General features: G+C 43.9%; 1 long non-coding RNA gene across 1 annotated transcript in view; it reads left to right on the top strand.

The window, feature by feature from the left end:
* The window catches only part of LOC135110064 (uncharacterized), a 10,272-nt gene extending 120 nt beyond the window's left edge, over positions 1-10,152 (top strand). The window contains exons 1-2 of the long non-coding RNA XR_010273070.1: positions 1-309; positions 9,435-10,152. The exon at positions 1-309 is cut by the window's left edge and continues 120 nt beyond it. This is a non-coding gene — a long non-coding RNA (uncharacterized LOC135110064). The remainder of the gene's footprint in view (positions 310-9,434) is intronic.
* Positions 10,153-15,000: the final 4,848 nt, after the last annotated feature.

Consider the following 15,000-nt stretch of genomic DNA (forward strand, 5'->3'; position numbering starts at 1 on the left):
CCAGGAGGAGGAGGAGGACGAAGATGAGGAGGAGGAGGAGTAGGAGTCCGTGGTGGTGGTGGTGGTGGTCCTAGTGGTGGTGGTGGTGGTGGTGGTGGTGTGGTGGTGGCTGGCAGTATCTAGTCGCCCGCGGTAGTGGGGAGTGGTAGAACAGCAGTGCCTCCTGCGTGCCGTGTGAGCGAGCCCTAGTCGCCCACCTAGTGCCTGTAGGTGCCAAGTGAATGGTGGCACCCGCAGAGGGTCGTGGCGCTCTCCAAGACTCCTCGCACTGCCAAGATAGTGCCAAGAGTGCCTGAGTGTCGCGATGTTGTGAGTGTCGGTGCCTAGTGAAGTGCTGCCGCGTGTCGCAAGTTCTTGTTGAAACGAAAGGGTACTTGCTGTTTGTCAAGGAGTAGGATGAATCTCTCTCTCTCTCTCTCTCTCTCTCTCTCTCTCTCTCTCTCTCTCTCTCTCTCTCTCTCTCTCTCTCTTACGCAGCTGTCTTGCATGAGTGGTAGATGAGAACAAAGTGAGACAATCAAGGGCACTTCAGTGAGTAAGACGCATAACACTGCAGCATCTCTCTCTCTCTCTCTCTCTCTCTCTCTCTCTCTCTCTCTCTCTCTCTCTCTCTCTCTCTCTCTCTCTCTCTCTCTCTCTCAGTGGCAGTAAATGGATCAGTGCAAGAAGGAAAATGTGATCGACTTAGGAAACTATGACATTGGCTTTTATGGCAACCTGGCAACAACGACAATAATAACAACAACGACAAAGACAGTAACCCTTATAATAATAATAATAATAATAATAATAATAATAATAATAATAATAATAATAATAACAACAACAACAGTGACAGATACTTCTAAAATCTTGGAAACTTGCACAACCAACACGACGCAAAAAATCAAAACAAAATCACGAGAATAATAAGCGAGGAAAAGAAGAAAAAAAAAAAAGGAAAATGATAATTCGCCTCTTCCAAGAAAATCTTCAGACACATTCCAAGAAGATCCTGTGTTTTTTTCTTTTTTGTGATCAGTTTTTTTCGCTCCTAAGATCATGTGCAAAAAAAAAAAAAAAAGAGAAAATACCACGTGATAGTAAATTTTTGGCTACCTGACATTAATAGAGGTACCGCGAGGGGAGGGAGGGAAGGAGGGGGAAGGAGGGAGGGAGAGGAGAGGAAAAGAGGGGAAGGGACGGGAGGGGAAACGAATGAAGGTAGGTAGGTTGGTAAACGGCGACCAAGAATAGACAAAAAATATGAAAGACCAATTTCCTGTAGCGTTTTAATCTTTTTCCTTTTATCTTTCCCCCATTTCCCTTCCCCTTCACATCACGTAACCTCATCCAAATCAACTTATCTGGCTTCCTCCTTTATCCTCTCTCTCTCTGTCTCGTATCCCCCTTCCCTTCCTTCTCCTGCCGAATAATCTAAAGCCAACCCATATAGCGTATTATCTCCTCAACGACCGTCCCCTCAGTAAGACGCCGCCCCACCTGTGTTTGGCCAAGCTAGGGCAGTCACCCTCCTCGGCCTTGACCAGAGGAAGGGGACCGGGAGGAGGCAGGGAGGGGGCTGGAGCAGTAGCGGTGGATGGAGACAGGGAGGGAGATGAGAGAGAGAGGGAGGGGAAGCAGTAGCTAGCTGGTTTGCTATACTGCAGAGGCCCACGGGTTCGAGAGAGAGAGAGAGAGAGAGAGAGAGAGAGAGAGAGAGAGAGAGAGAGAGAGAGAGAGAGAGAGAGAGAGACAGGGTAGCAAGCAGTTTGGGGAAAAAATAGAGAAGAGTTCGAAAGAAAGGAAAAGATGTGTGTGTGTGTGTGTGTGTGTGTGTGTGTGTGTGTGTGTGTGTGTGTGTGTGTGTGTGTGTGTGTGTGTGTGTGTGTGTGTGTGTGTGTGTGTGTGTGTGTGTGTGTGTGTGTGTGTGTGTGTGTGTGTGTGTGTGTGTGTGTGTGTGTGTGTGTGTGTGTGTGTGTGAGAGAGAGAGAGAGAGAGAGAGAGAGAGAGAGAGAGAGAGAGAGAGAGAGAGAGAGAGAGAGAGAGAGAGAGAGAGAGAGAGAGAGAGAGAGAGAGAGAGAGAGAGAGAGAGAGAAACGCTTTGAGAGGCAAAATGAGGGATGTGAGAGAATTCAAGCATGAGATATTGATAGATCAATGGACAGAGGAGAGAGAGAGAGAGAGAGAGAGAGAGAGAGAGAGAGAGAGAGAGAGAGAGAGAGAGAGAGAGAGAGAGAGAATGATAAAAAGCATCCAAGGAGATGATAATTATAGAATCTCTCTCTCTCTCTCTCTCTCTCTCTCTCTCTCTCTCTCTCTCTCTCTCTCTCTCTCTCTCTCTCTCTCTCTCTGGTTCTCCGCTACAGCCAGCACCAATCACCAAGCAACTCAATTACAGCAGAGTTGTTGAGGAAGTTCGCGTTGCAAGATCAAGATTGAAACACGCTGCTCCTAATCTTGGTTCATCTCCAGAGTGAGATAAGGGACCTGATTTTGTGATTTCATGAATGCGTTCCCTCCCACACACTCTCTCTCTCTCTCTCTCTCTCTCTCTCTCTCTCTCTCTCTCTCTCTCTCTCTCTCTTTGGCACATATATTTCAAGTATTCTTCCTTCCGTTTCTTTCTCCATTGATTCCTCCTCTTTTTACCTCCATTTCTCTACTCTTGCATGCCCCATTCCTCCTTCCCTCCCTCCCTTCCTCCTCGGATATACCTCTTCTGTCTCTTCATTTTTCTCTTTCATTCAGTCTTCACTCTAATTTCAGTAGCAAATTGTCACGCATTATTCACCCCTCTCCCCCTCCTCCTCCTCTTTCTGTCCTTGTCCTCCTTGGCCCTGTTCTCTTTTCTTTCCTAATCTCCATTTTCTTTTAATTTCTGTCATTCACCCACACCACCTGTCTTTCAGCGTAGTCTCCCCCTGAAAAAGAGAAATCCGACAGAAAACGTTGATTACCACGTCGTGAAAAACGGGAAGCTATACATCCTTATTATCATAATCTTTGCCTCGTGGCTCTCCAGCTAACGAGCATAATTATCCACTTTGTATGAGGCCAATTAACTAGTTCGCCAAGGAGGAAGGGAGCCACGTCTCTTGGGAACTATGAGGTAGAGGGTGGCGGTGGTGGCGGTGGTGTTGGTGGGGGTGGGGGTGCAAAGGGGTGCTCTGAGTAGCGTGGTAAGCGTTTGGTAGTTAAGAGGCTGGTAAGAGTGCGTGATGGAGCTCGGTGCGTTAAGAGGCAATGGTTCCCTAAGTGTTAAAGAAGTGGTGGTTCTCCTAAGTGGTTCCTCAGGTGGGAAGACCGTAGGTGGGGAAGAGAAGAGAGGTTATAATTTCAATTTTTTTTTTTTTTTAATTTTTTTTTTGGTGGTGGTGGTGGTGGTGGTTGGAGTATGTTGTTTTGTAAGTGGTATAGGAAACAGACTCTCCTAACGGTACAGAGATGTGGTGCTGTGACGCGTAACACTGAATCTGGCAGCCTTATTGCATTATTTCTGTTACGATTACAGGATTCTACTAAACTTCATGGATAGTCTCTTAAAACCAGTGAATTATGTACTGCATCTACTGAAATTCCCAGATGAAAAGGCTCTCGTTCCCCACTGACTCGAACAGACTATTGTTATAAATCCCCAGGTCCCATTCAGATTGCGAGGATTACAGGTAGAGGTGGTTGATGTTGCGGCCGATGAGATCAAAGTCGCTGCAACAAAGGGTTCTCTTAGTGCTCAGTCCGGTGTTTGGAAGCACTGGCAGGTGGAGTGATGGTGAAGAGAGCAGCACTAATCCAGAGAAAGCTATTCATTAACAAAGGTTCCTGGAATGGTATGGAAAATGGAATGGGGCGAGTAATCCTTCGCCAGATATAAGTACTGCATTGTTTCTAGGTAATACAAGGAGAAACACGCATCCACAAAGGGCGTTACGAATCTGTAAACAACGCACAAAGATTCCACGGATAATACAGAAAGGATACATGTTTTCAATCCACGAATAAAGCAACCAAGTGCCGAGAGAAATACACAATTATAAGGGAGTTACGAGTTTGTAAGCACCACACAGTTCCTCGGGGTAATACAAAAAGGGAATGTGTTTTCAATCCGCGAATAAAAACAACCAAGTGCAGAATAAAACCCTTGGCTGTGGGTGGTAGACTCTGACTCTGAGCCTTAAATGGTGCCGCGCTGGTGGAGGCACGAGGCACTCTGGAAGCCTGAGGGAGGGGGAGGGGGTTAGGATAACATCCGGGAGGGGAGGGGAGAGTAAACAGGGCAGCGTGGCGGCCATGTATGAAATGGGATTGGTGTTTGCTTGTCCCTGTAGTGTCGTGCTACTCTGGGTGACGCCGGGGTGCGCGAGGACAGGGAGGTGCGGGGTGGCGGAGGTAGGGGGAATGGGTGACACTAGTGAAAGGGTTAAGAGAGACACGAGGTTAAAGAGAGGGTTGGTAAGGGAGTAAAACAGGACAGGGAGGTGTGGGCTGGCTTGGGCAGGGTGGCACAGGCGACACGATTTAAAGGGTTACGAGAGACGTGAGGTAAAAGAGAGGGTTGGTAAGGGAGTAAAACAGATTAACGAGAGGCTGGACAGGTTGTGAATGTTACAATTAAGTGGTTTAAAGAGACGTGATGGTTAAGGACAGGTTCAGATGAGACAAGAATTGAGGAGGGATGTGAAGGGATACAAGGAATTCACAAAGTTAAAATGAGGTTAAGAAAATGAGTACCAAAGCTTAAATAAGGGTTGACAGGAGGTAAAGCACGTAGAAGAGGAAATGAGAGAGGGAAGAAAGAATTACAGAGAGGATCATAGGAAATAAAAAAAAAAAAAAAAAAAATGAAAAAGGAGAGCAAAATAATAAGAGACGTTTAGAAGAGAAAAGGATAAAAATTAGAATAGATCGGTTACGGTTTAAAACGGTAGTGGTCACGAGAGTGGAGGGGAAGTAGCGAAGGGACGCGCTCGTTCGCTTGAAATTAAAGATGCATAGTTACTAGGACACGATCAGGCGTTGCTAGGTGTTGCGGGGTGAACTGCAGCCACGGGGGAAGTTGCTAGGGTGCTGACGGCGTTACTCGGTCATACCATGCATCAGCGAGGCGGTGGGGGAGAGGGAAGGGGGGGGTTGGTAAGAGAACGGTTACAAAGGTTTTCAAATGGAGTGGAAGATGAATGGAACAGTCTCAGTGATCAGATTGTTAGTGCCGAGTCATTAAGGGAAGAAAAATTACAAGACTGGACAAGTTTATGAATGGGGATGACAGGTGGAAATAGGTACTAAGTGGTTGTGTTTCATAAAAGGACTGACGTGTAGGCCTGATGGTGTCTTGCAGCTCTCCTTACTTTCAACACCAGGAGTAATGCATGAAATCTTTATAAGCATCAGCAAGAAAGCAGAGGATTAAAACGAATAGATTCAGCAATTTCTACCCAGTTTAAAGATTGCAGGTGGCTGTAGAACAAGTAAAGATGTCTCACAAAGATTAGTAATTAAGGAAAGATGTACCTAATAGCAGTCAAAGGGTTAAGTTTACTGTGATCTACTAGGACAATACAAATAAGACTAGGAAAAACTAATAGCGGCTCGAACTACAGTACTACGGAAATATTTACTAGGAAACTTGGGGACAGCTGGTGAGAAGGGGACACTAGAGAGGCTGGGGATGGAGGAGGGGGGGCCAGTCCTTGATATTTAAGGGATAAAGGGGAGGCGTAGATGTGGCAGGAGGTGAATGAGAGGGGTAACGCGAGCTGGAGAGTGAGAGAAGGGGACAAGGGGGGAGGGGTTGAAAGAGGGTTCTGTAGAGAATTTGGAAGGGGTACAAGGACAGAAGTAATGAATGGAAGAAGGGATGGGAGTTTAGGGACGTATGTGTGAGAGAAGGGAGGGACAGAAGGAGAAAGAGGAGAGGAAGAGAGGAGAGAGGAATAATGGGCTGCAGGGAGGGCGTGGCAGCGAACAAGACACAGAGAACATTGATAAAAAAGGGGAAAAAAGACAAAATAAGAGGAAGGGGGTAAAGACTAGAGCGTGTTCCTTGCTTCAGAGAGTAACAAATTCACCCTTACGACATTCTTGACCCCCTAACCATCCCCTCTCCCTCTCTCTTTCTCTAAGCATCCTACCCTTCAGCTCAAGGTCAAAGGTTAATCCCCCCTGCCGCCTTCCTGACCCACCATGGAGGGAATCGAACGTAGGTTATTTCAGGTATAAAGGAAGGTACTGTATAACCGCACTGCGACGGCCGGCCTCTCTCTCTCTCTCTCTCTCTCTCTCTCTCTCTCTCTCTCTCTCTCTCTCTCTCTCTCTCTCTCTCTTGAAAACAAAACGGAAATACTTTTCTTGTTTAGTGCAACTTTTCAGACTTAAAACCACCTCCACTACCACTACCACCACTACTACTACTATCACTACCACCTTCACCACTACTACTACTACTACCACTGCTGCTACTACTACCACTTCTAATTTTCCGTTATTCTTCTGCATTCGCCTCATACTCAAAAGATACCAATCATTTTTTCTTCCCTTTTTTTCTTCCCTCTATCGACACAGAAAAAAAATTGAACTGAATGTGTGATGAAGGTTCCTAATATCCGGAGAGCAGAGAGAGGGAGAAGGAGAGGAAGAGGGGGAGCGAGAAGGAAAGGGAGAGCGAGAGGGAGGGAAGGTGAGAGGGAGAGGAGGAACGGAAGAGGCATGGAGTCAGGACGAAATGCAGAAACGGAGGAAGGAACGAAATGAGAGAGAGAGAGAGAGAGAGAGAGAGAGAGAGAGAGAGAGAGAGAGAGAGAGAGAGAGAGAGAGAGAGAGAGAGAGAGAACGTTATTACGGCTCTTTCTTTCTCTCTCTCTCTCTCTCTCTCTCTCTCTCTCTCTCTCTCTCTCTCTCTCTCTCTCTCTCTCTCTCTCTCTCTCTCTGGAGGCTGCCACCACAACACATTATGAGCTACCACCACCACTACCACCACCACTACCACCACCACCATAACCAGCACTACCACTACCACTACCACCACCACCACCCCCATTAGGCCAGTCCTGCAGATTTGACCACTGGCGGAAGGGGCGGGTCCATTTAGATAGCAAAGGTGATAAGAATACTCTCTCTCTCTCTCTCTCTCTCTCTCTCTCTCTCTCTCTCTCTCTCTCTCTCTCTCTCTCTCTCTTGGATGGGCAGAACGGAACAAAGCGTTTAATAAGGCATGCAGTCTACTATATCCCCCTCTCTCTCTCTCTCTCTCTCTCTCTCTCTCTCTCTCTCTCTCTCTCTCTCTCTCTCTCTCTCCTGCATCCCTCCCGGTGTATCCTGCGTTGCTGCCTGCTGCTGCTGCTGCTACTGCCTCTGCATCCTCTCCTGACGAAGGAATCAGCTGCTGAGGTCCTGATCAATACCCCGCCAGCTCCCACCTCCTGACTCCTGCACTCCCTGCCTTGCTTGCTGCCCTTTTCCACTTCCCTTTTCCGCCCTTTTCTGTTGTTTATTTCATGTTTATTGTTTATTATTTCTGTCACATGGTTTGTTTTGTTTTGTTTTGTTCTTTCCCTCTGTTTGTTGTTTTTCCGTAAGTGTTTCTTTTCCTTTTCCAGTTCCCTTTTTCCGCTTTTTTTCTTATGATTTTCTTGTCTGTTATATTGTTTGTTCTTTTCTTCTTTTTCCTTTTGTTCTTTTCCTTACGTGCTACTTTCCTTTTTCATATTATTTTAGTTTCCCCTTTTTTTTCCGCCCTTTTCTTACGCTTTTCATAGGTATTATTTGTTCTTTTATAACGTGGGTCGTGCTTTTTGTTTTGTTTTGTTTTTTTCCTTTGTTCAGTTCTTCTACAAGTGTTGATTTTCCCTTTCCCACTTCCCTTTTTTCCCCTTTCATCATGCTTTTTATTTCTGTTGTTTATCCTTTTTAATCACGTGACTCTTTCCTGTTTTCTTTTTTCTTTTGCCTTTTCATTCCTTTCGCTTCCTTTTCTTCTCTTTTCTTATGCTTTTTCATTTCAATTATTTTGGCCTTTTTTCTTTTCCTCTCAGCTTTTCTTCATTTGTTTCTCTTTTTATTCCTTGGTCCTTCTTCTCTCTGTTTCTTCCTTTTCTCTTGTTATTTTCTTTCTTTGTTTTATGGTATCTTCTCGTCTCACTTTTTTTTGTCTTTTTTTTTTTGTTCTTAATATTAGTCTTTTCTTTATCCAGTAATCTTCTTGTGATGTTTTCTGTTCTTTTCACAATGTATTATTTTTTTTCGTTTATTTTTATCTTATAGTTTCTATTTGCCCTTTCTTTTTCTTTTTCCACGTCTCTTACTTTCATTTGATATCCTACAATCTCTTTCCCGTCTCTTCGCCGTCCCATTTTTTTCCTTTTTCCATAAATATATCTCTTATTTTATGCTACCATTTCCATATTTTTCCTTCTTTATTTCTTTTTCGTTTTAGTTTTGGCATGCAGCTGTTTTCTGTTCGCTTTCTCTTTTTTCTTTAATTTTTGGGATGCTTTCATTAATTTCCTACATATCCTCATTCTTTTTCCTTTCATCCCTTGTTGCTCTTTTCCCTCTCTTCGTTGATTTATTACATGCAGTTTTTTTTTTCCTACACTAATTGTATTTAATTTTCCTACCTCTCCTACTTATTCTTCAATTTTTCATCCCAATCATCTAACAACTTTCCTCGACTTCTCCCTTCCTTTCCTCCATTTTCTTTCCTCTTCCATTTTTTTTTTCCCGCTTACAAAATATCTCGAGCATTTTTCAACATTTACTTTTTTTTTCCCAGGTAACTTTTTTTTTCGTGCATCTTCTTATTTTCCTCAATTTCCCAGCAGGTTGAAATCTAGCACACACCTTTCCTGCCTTCCCGCTGTGTATTTCCTTGCTTCCTGTCCTGTTTTCGATTAAATCCCCCCTTTCTCTCTCTCTCTCTCTCTCTCTCTCTCTCTCTCTCTCTCTCTCTCTCTCTCTCTCTCTCTCTCTCTCTCTCTGTCCTCTCCCCTTGTCTCTTTTACTTCCCCTGAATTCTCTCTACTTCCTTTTGTCTGTTTCCTTTCCTCTTGTTGCCACCTCTCTCTCTCTCTCTCTCTCTCTCTCTCTCTCTCTCTCTCTCTCTCTCTCTCTCTCTCTCTCTCCAGCCTGCTTTCTGATTTTCTTAGGATGCTGTCACATCTGTCTTATGGTGGAATAGGGAGATTGGCAGGTGTGGGTGGGTGTGGGTGTGGGCGTGCGGGTGTGGGTGTGGGCGTATGTCTGTGTGTGGGTGGGTGGATGTGCATCATAGGTGGAAAGAAATTATGTTCAATACGTAAGATAATTTCATGTAACAAAACGCACGAAAAATATGTGTACGAAAAGAAGAAGAAAAAAAAAAAAGAAAAGGAAAACGCGCAGTGGAAGTAGTGACATCGTTGCCAGGCGTATGATACATTAAGAAAACTATACTTATCTAATTATAACTCTATTTTCAGAAGCTTTTTAGTGCTTCATACACCCTGTGGCCTTAAAGAAACCATATAAATAACAACAAAAAAGGTTCAAACATCTTACAAAACAATCAAACTTGTATAATAAAAACATGTATATATTATGTACGTAGTAATAAGACTCAAGGACAAAAAAGTCACAACAGAAAACGAGACCCTGGTTATCCTAGGAATGGGTAACTGAAGAAAACCCTAAGTGCAGCAAGTAGTTGTGATAATAGTTGTAACATACGTACTGCATACACTGTGTTGGGGAGGCGAGGCGCAAGGAGGCAAACAAGGAGGGGAGCTACGGAAGAGAAGATAATACTAAGTCAAGGAATCTCCCCACATAAGCAGTAATATACGAGGAACAACAACAACCGTGATCCTCTGAACTTTCCTCCTTTTCTGTTGATCTGTTCCTCTATCTGCCGTGCCTTTCTTTCCCTTCCGTTCTCTCTAGTGCCTTGCTGACGGTTTCTCTCTCTCTCTCTGTCTCTCTCTCTCTCTCTCTCTCTCTCTCTCTCTCTCTTTAGTGCCTTCCAACTATCTTTCCTAATCTTAAGTGTTTCTCCACATTCCTCTCTTTCTTCGTCTTTCTCTCTTTCTCTCTCTTTCCCTTCCCAAGTGCGCTCAAACTTCTCTCCTTGTCCTTCTTCAACTGACTGACTTTCCATCTCTCTCTCTCTCTCTCTCTCTCTCTCTCTCTCTCTCTCTCTCTCTCTCTCTCTCTCTCTCTCGTCCCAGCAACAATGTACAACGTCCGCTGTGAGTCTGATCAGCGGTGGCAAGTGCAGCAGGATGACACTGTCCAGATTGTGCAGGACGACATCAGCAAGAAAGCGGAAAAAGAGGAAAAGGTAAGAGACAGACCCTTGGTGATGCGATTCTCAACACTGCGACGCTCAGTACAGTAAGGATCCCTACACTGGGTCTCTAGACGTGGTGGCTGAATGGGATAGGTGATGTGGTGGTGATCTAGTTTGTTATGATAGGGGAAGGTAAGACACAGACCCTTCGTATGATTTAAGTAATGTTTTGAAGCTCCGTAAAGCAACGATGGCCAATTTGACGCTTTCCCAGAGGTGGTTCAACGTGATAGGTTATGCGAGAAATGGTAGTGATTTAGTCTGTTTTGATTGAAAAAGGTTCGCTGGTTGTGTGTGATGATTTGGTTATTTTGATAACCGTGAGGATATAAACAGCATCACTCTGGTTTTCAAGGGGGTAGCTCAGCGCGGGAGATACAAGATAAGATAGTGTCTTGGAATTATTTATGTTATGAGTAAGATGGTTTTGTTTTGGAGCTGTCAGATTAAATTGGAGTTTTTAAGACGTAGTTCAGCGCAGGAGATACAAGATAAGGTTGTGTTTTGATGTGAATTATGTTACGAGTGAGATGGCTTTGTGTTGAAGCTGTGAGATTAGGTTCTTGGTGATTATGATCTAATTTAAGACTTCGGCGCAGTAAGAGGACAGGAACACCTTCACTGTCGCTTTTCACAAGATATTTCAACACCGCAGACTGTAAAAGACGTGATGGTGCATTGCTGTCTTTTGGTAGATCATGATTTTTTTTTATTATTTAAGATTCGACGCCTTGTGAGACAGGAACAGGATTTCAATATAGCAGATCATTTAAGTGGTGGTAAATGACTGTGCTGATGCCGGCGTGTGCGGATGCCGTGAGTGAGGCTGGGTGAGGTCAGCTGGGATCGTTGAGGCAATGTGAGGAAGACACGTAACTCCGGCCAAATTTCTCTCATTAGGTAGGACACAATGGCCCCCGCATTCTTGGGGTAAAATTTAGGAGGAACAAGACAAGACGGAGCGCCCTAACTTCCTGTGAGAACAAGTTGGTAAGGCTGCGGCCAAAGCTGCCTTCCCCCAGACTATCACACTCACATGAATGAATGCTGCGAGGGACTAATTACACCAAACAAAGACTAAGCCATTAATACAAATTTGACCACTGCAAATGCACACTTTCTTTCAGAACTAAGACTTTTCATCAAGTAATCATGCACTCCTAAAAGATCATTCACAAATTCTTCATCATATTTAGAACGATCCGTGTTGTGTCATGCGAGAACAAAAAGAACTGATCCACCCGGCCTGTCCGCGCCCTTCCCCCTGTGCTATGCGTCTACACTCGCTCCTGACGCTGGGATTGGCTGGCCGGACGAGCGCAAGGCGGAGACTTTGCCCACAGGACGCAGGGCTGGTTACGCCTACATGTGCCACGCCCTTAACGTTTATATTAAAGCTTCACCAACAAAAGTTTGCTCTCTATTTTGGCTTCATGTGAGATGTTTTCTGGCTGCCATGCCTGCCAGCTCAAGCCTGAGGGATTATGAAGGGTTATTTTCGCAAAGACTTACAATATATGGGTCGGATGGAGGCGTTAGGGATGATATATAGTGAAAAATTGACGTGAGGGTTTATAATTGTGTACGTGCTTGCCCGTTTTCTGTGGCCGGCCTGCGTGTGAGAGAACGGTTAAAGGGGAGACGCGGATGCTTGTGCCAACATTCCCGCGATGCCGCCGCACCATGCCAAGGCAGGCACTGTTTGCACCGCCAGGGGGAGATGGCCCGTCAAGACAACGTGCTTGGGGAACGAATGTCTGTTGATCTCCTGTGTGACGACCAGCGTTTATAGATAAAACTGTTGATATAATGCTTTAATATTCTCAAAGGAAAGCATAGCTCCGGAAGAAATCAGATAATGCCAGGCTTTTGTCCTTAAATTACAGGATACGTGCGTGGCTGCACCTGCGCTCCATTATACGTTAAACCACAAAGACTATTTTTCTTTCATGCTCAAGTGTAAGCCTGGGATTACCGAGGCTGATGTTTTACAGTATGAAAGTGTTGCCAGGATATAAGAGCGACCCCACACCACCACCACCACCACCACCACCACATGACATGCACCTCCCTCCCTTTGACGGATGCACACACACACACACACACACACACACACACACACACACACACACACACACACACACACACATACATAAAGACACAGACACGTGTGTGTGTGTGTATGTGTGTGTGTGTATATATATATATATATATATATATATATATATATATATATATATATATATATATATATATATATATATATATATATATATATATATATATATATATATATATATATATATATATATATATATATATATATATATATATATATATATATATATATATATATATATATATATATATATATATATATATATATATATATATATATATATATATATATATATATATTGGTGAAACAACCACATAAATGAAAGGTACATTTCAACAGCTGCATCTTTAAGAATAAAAATTAATTCCAACACAGATGAAAGACATCACAAGCACACATGCATCACACACACTAAGAACACTGCTGAAATTTGCATTTTGAGGCTGTGATGAGATAAGCAGTACGATTGTGACGGAAAACACAGGGCGAGGCTGCGGCGCCGGGGCGAGGACAGCCAGCCACGGCTCAAGGCGCGATCTGAGTGCACTCTTTCTAACGTAGCACTCACAAAAACCCCCGCATGTGGGCTGTACGTGATGAGTCTCGCGTTACTTGTAGTGAGCGCTGCAGGGGTGACGAAGGCAGCAATGACGGGAAGAATGGTGGTGCTGCGGGCCGCCACCACCCGCCTCATGGGTCTATGACTGATCTTACTTCCTCAAGAATTATCAGCATACCCGTTTATATTATAATGTATATATATTTCGTTATAGCCGTCCATTACAGCCTGAGCGGGGGCGCCCTCTCGTGACCTTGACATTGATGCCGCGGTGCTGCGGAGCCATGAGATCAAATATGCTTTTTGAACAATATAATACTATCGAAGAGAACCGAAAAACAACGACCACCGTGAAGCAGACGCATTCGTAATAATCAACGCGTCCCGGCAAGACAATCGTATAAAGCCAGGCCTGTCTCAGCTGGCAAATTGTGCTCTAAATCCCGAGCACGAGTCACGGCCTGGACGGCAGCCAGTCCCTCATATTATTAAAGGTTTCTTATCCCGCGACCTGTGACTTGAATGGAGGAGATAAATGAGCGTCACTAACGTTATATCTGGGGGGAATATAAGTCAACCTCAATGTTCTTGAACACTTGAGCCAAATTCTATAATAGCTCGCCATCACCGGTTTGCTGTCCTCTAACCTTGAGCTACTTCAGGTTTGTAATAGCATCAGTTTTATACAAGAAAGGACAGAGAGAGAAAAAAAAATCTTCATTTCTGCAAATTCATGTACTTTAACTTCATTTAAGAATACTTTAATCAGTACTATTTCAAATAATACACACAAACAAATCACCCAAAAAACTGCTGTGGTAACCTGGAGTACACTGACAAGCTACAAGAATGAGAACGGAAGGCTGAAGAGTCTTCGATCTACGGCAGAATTACACCTGAACCCACTGAGATGCACCAACGATCCATCAATTCCATCACTCTGTATCTATCAATTCCATCACTCTATCTATCAATTCCATCACTCCATCTATCAAATCCACCACCTCTATCACCACCACTAGTCCTGAGAGAGAGAGAGAGAGAGAGAGAGAGAGAGAGAGAGAGAGAGAGAGAGAGAGAGAGAGAGAGAGAGAGAGAGAGAGAGAGGCGGCATCCCTTACACCTGCTTATTGATATTCCTAACACCTGTGAACACCTTTACCAGAATCCCACACACGTTCCCTTAATTTATTACCTAAATCTATCTCTTACTCCGCACTTCTTTTACTCTCTCTCTTGTGGTTCTTACGTCACTATCTATTCCTCCTCCTCTTCTATTCCACTAACATTTTTCTATTTCCTTATTCCCCTGCTTTAATATTCACTTCTACGCCTTAACATTTTTCTCACTATACCATAATTCTCAGTTTATTCCAATTCGTTTTCTACTCCTCCTGTTTCTCTTTCTCCTCCAACATCGATTTCTATTCCTTCCATTACATGTTTTTTTTTTTTTTTCCTCACACAATTCTTCTCTTATTTATTTCCTCCTCTGATCCTCCAACGTTCTCTCCTCCTCCTCCTCCTCCTCCTCCTCCTCCTCCTCCTCTTCCTCCTCCTACTCACCTGGCATCCTGCGGTCAGAATCTGGGCCAGCATCTTGCATCTTTCAGCATCTTCCCCTCAGTGAATCCATCCATTGGTAGATAGCGTATCGTCAGCGCGTTCTGAAATTAAAGACGAAGGAAGTCAGGAAAGAGAGAGACGTAATGGGTGCTTTGTCATATTTTTATCATATTTTCCTTTTCTTTTTTCCATTTTTTTTCGTCATTTCATTTTTTGTTTGTTGTGAAAAGTATTGACTGTTTTTTTTTTTTTTTTTTTGATGATCATGATTCTGAGATGTTGTTTGGCATTATGTGTGAAAGTGTTTAGTTGTGTTACGTGCTAGTGTTGCAATATACACATACGTAGAATTGGGTGGTTGTCTGTTTTTATTTGTCTATTCTCTCTCTCTCTCTCTCTCTCTCTCTCTCTCTCTCTCTCTCTCTCTCTCTCTCTCTCTCTCTCTCTCTCTCTCTC

The sequence above is a fragment of the Scylla paramamosain genome, chromosome 19 (assembly GCF_035594125.1).
Source record: "Scylla paramamosain isolate STU-SP2022 chromosome 19, ASM3559412v1, whole genome shotgun sequence".
Classification (NCBI taxonomy): domain Eukaryota; kingdom Metazoa; phylum Arthropoda; class Malacostraca; order Decapoda; family Portunidae; genus Scylla; species Scylla paramamosain.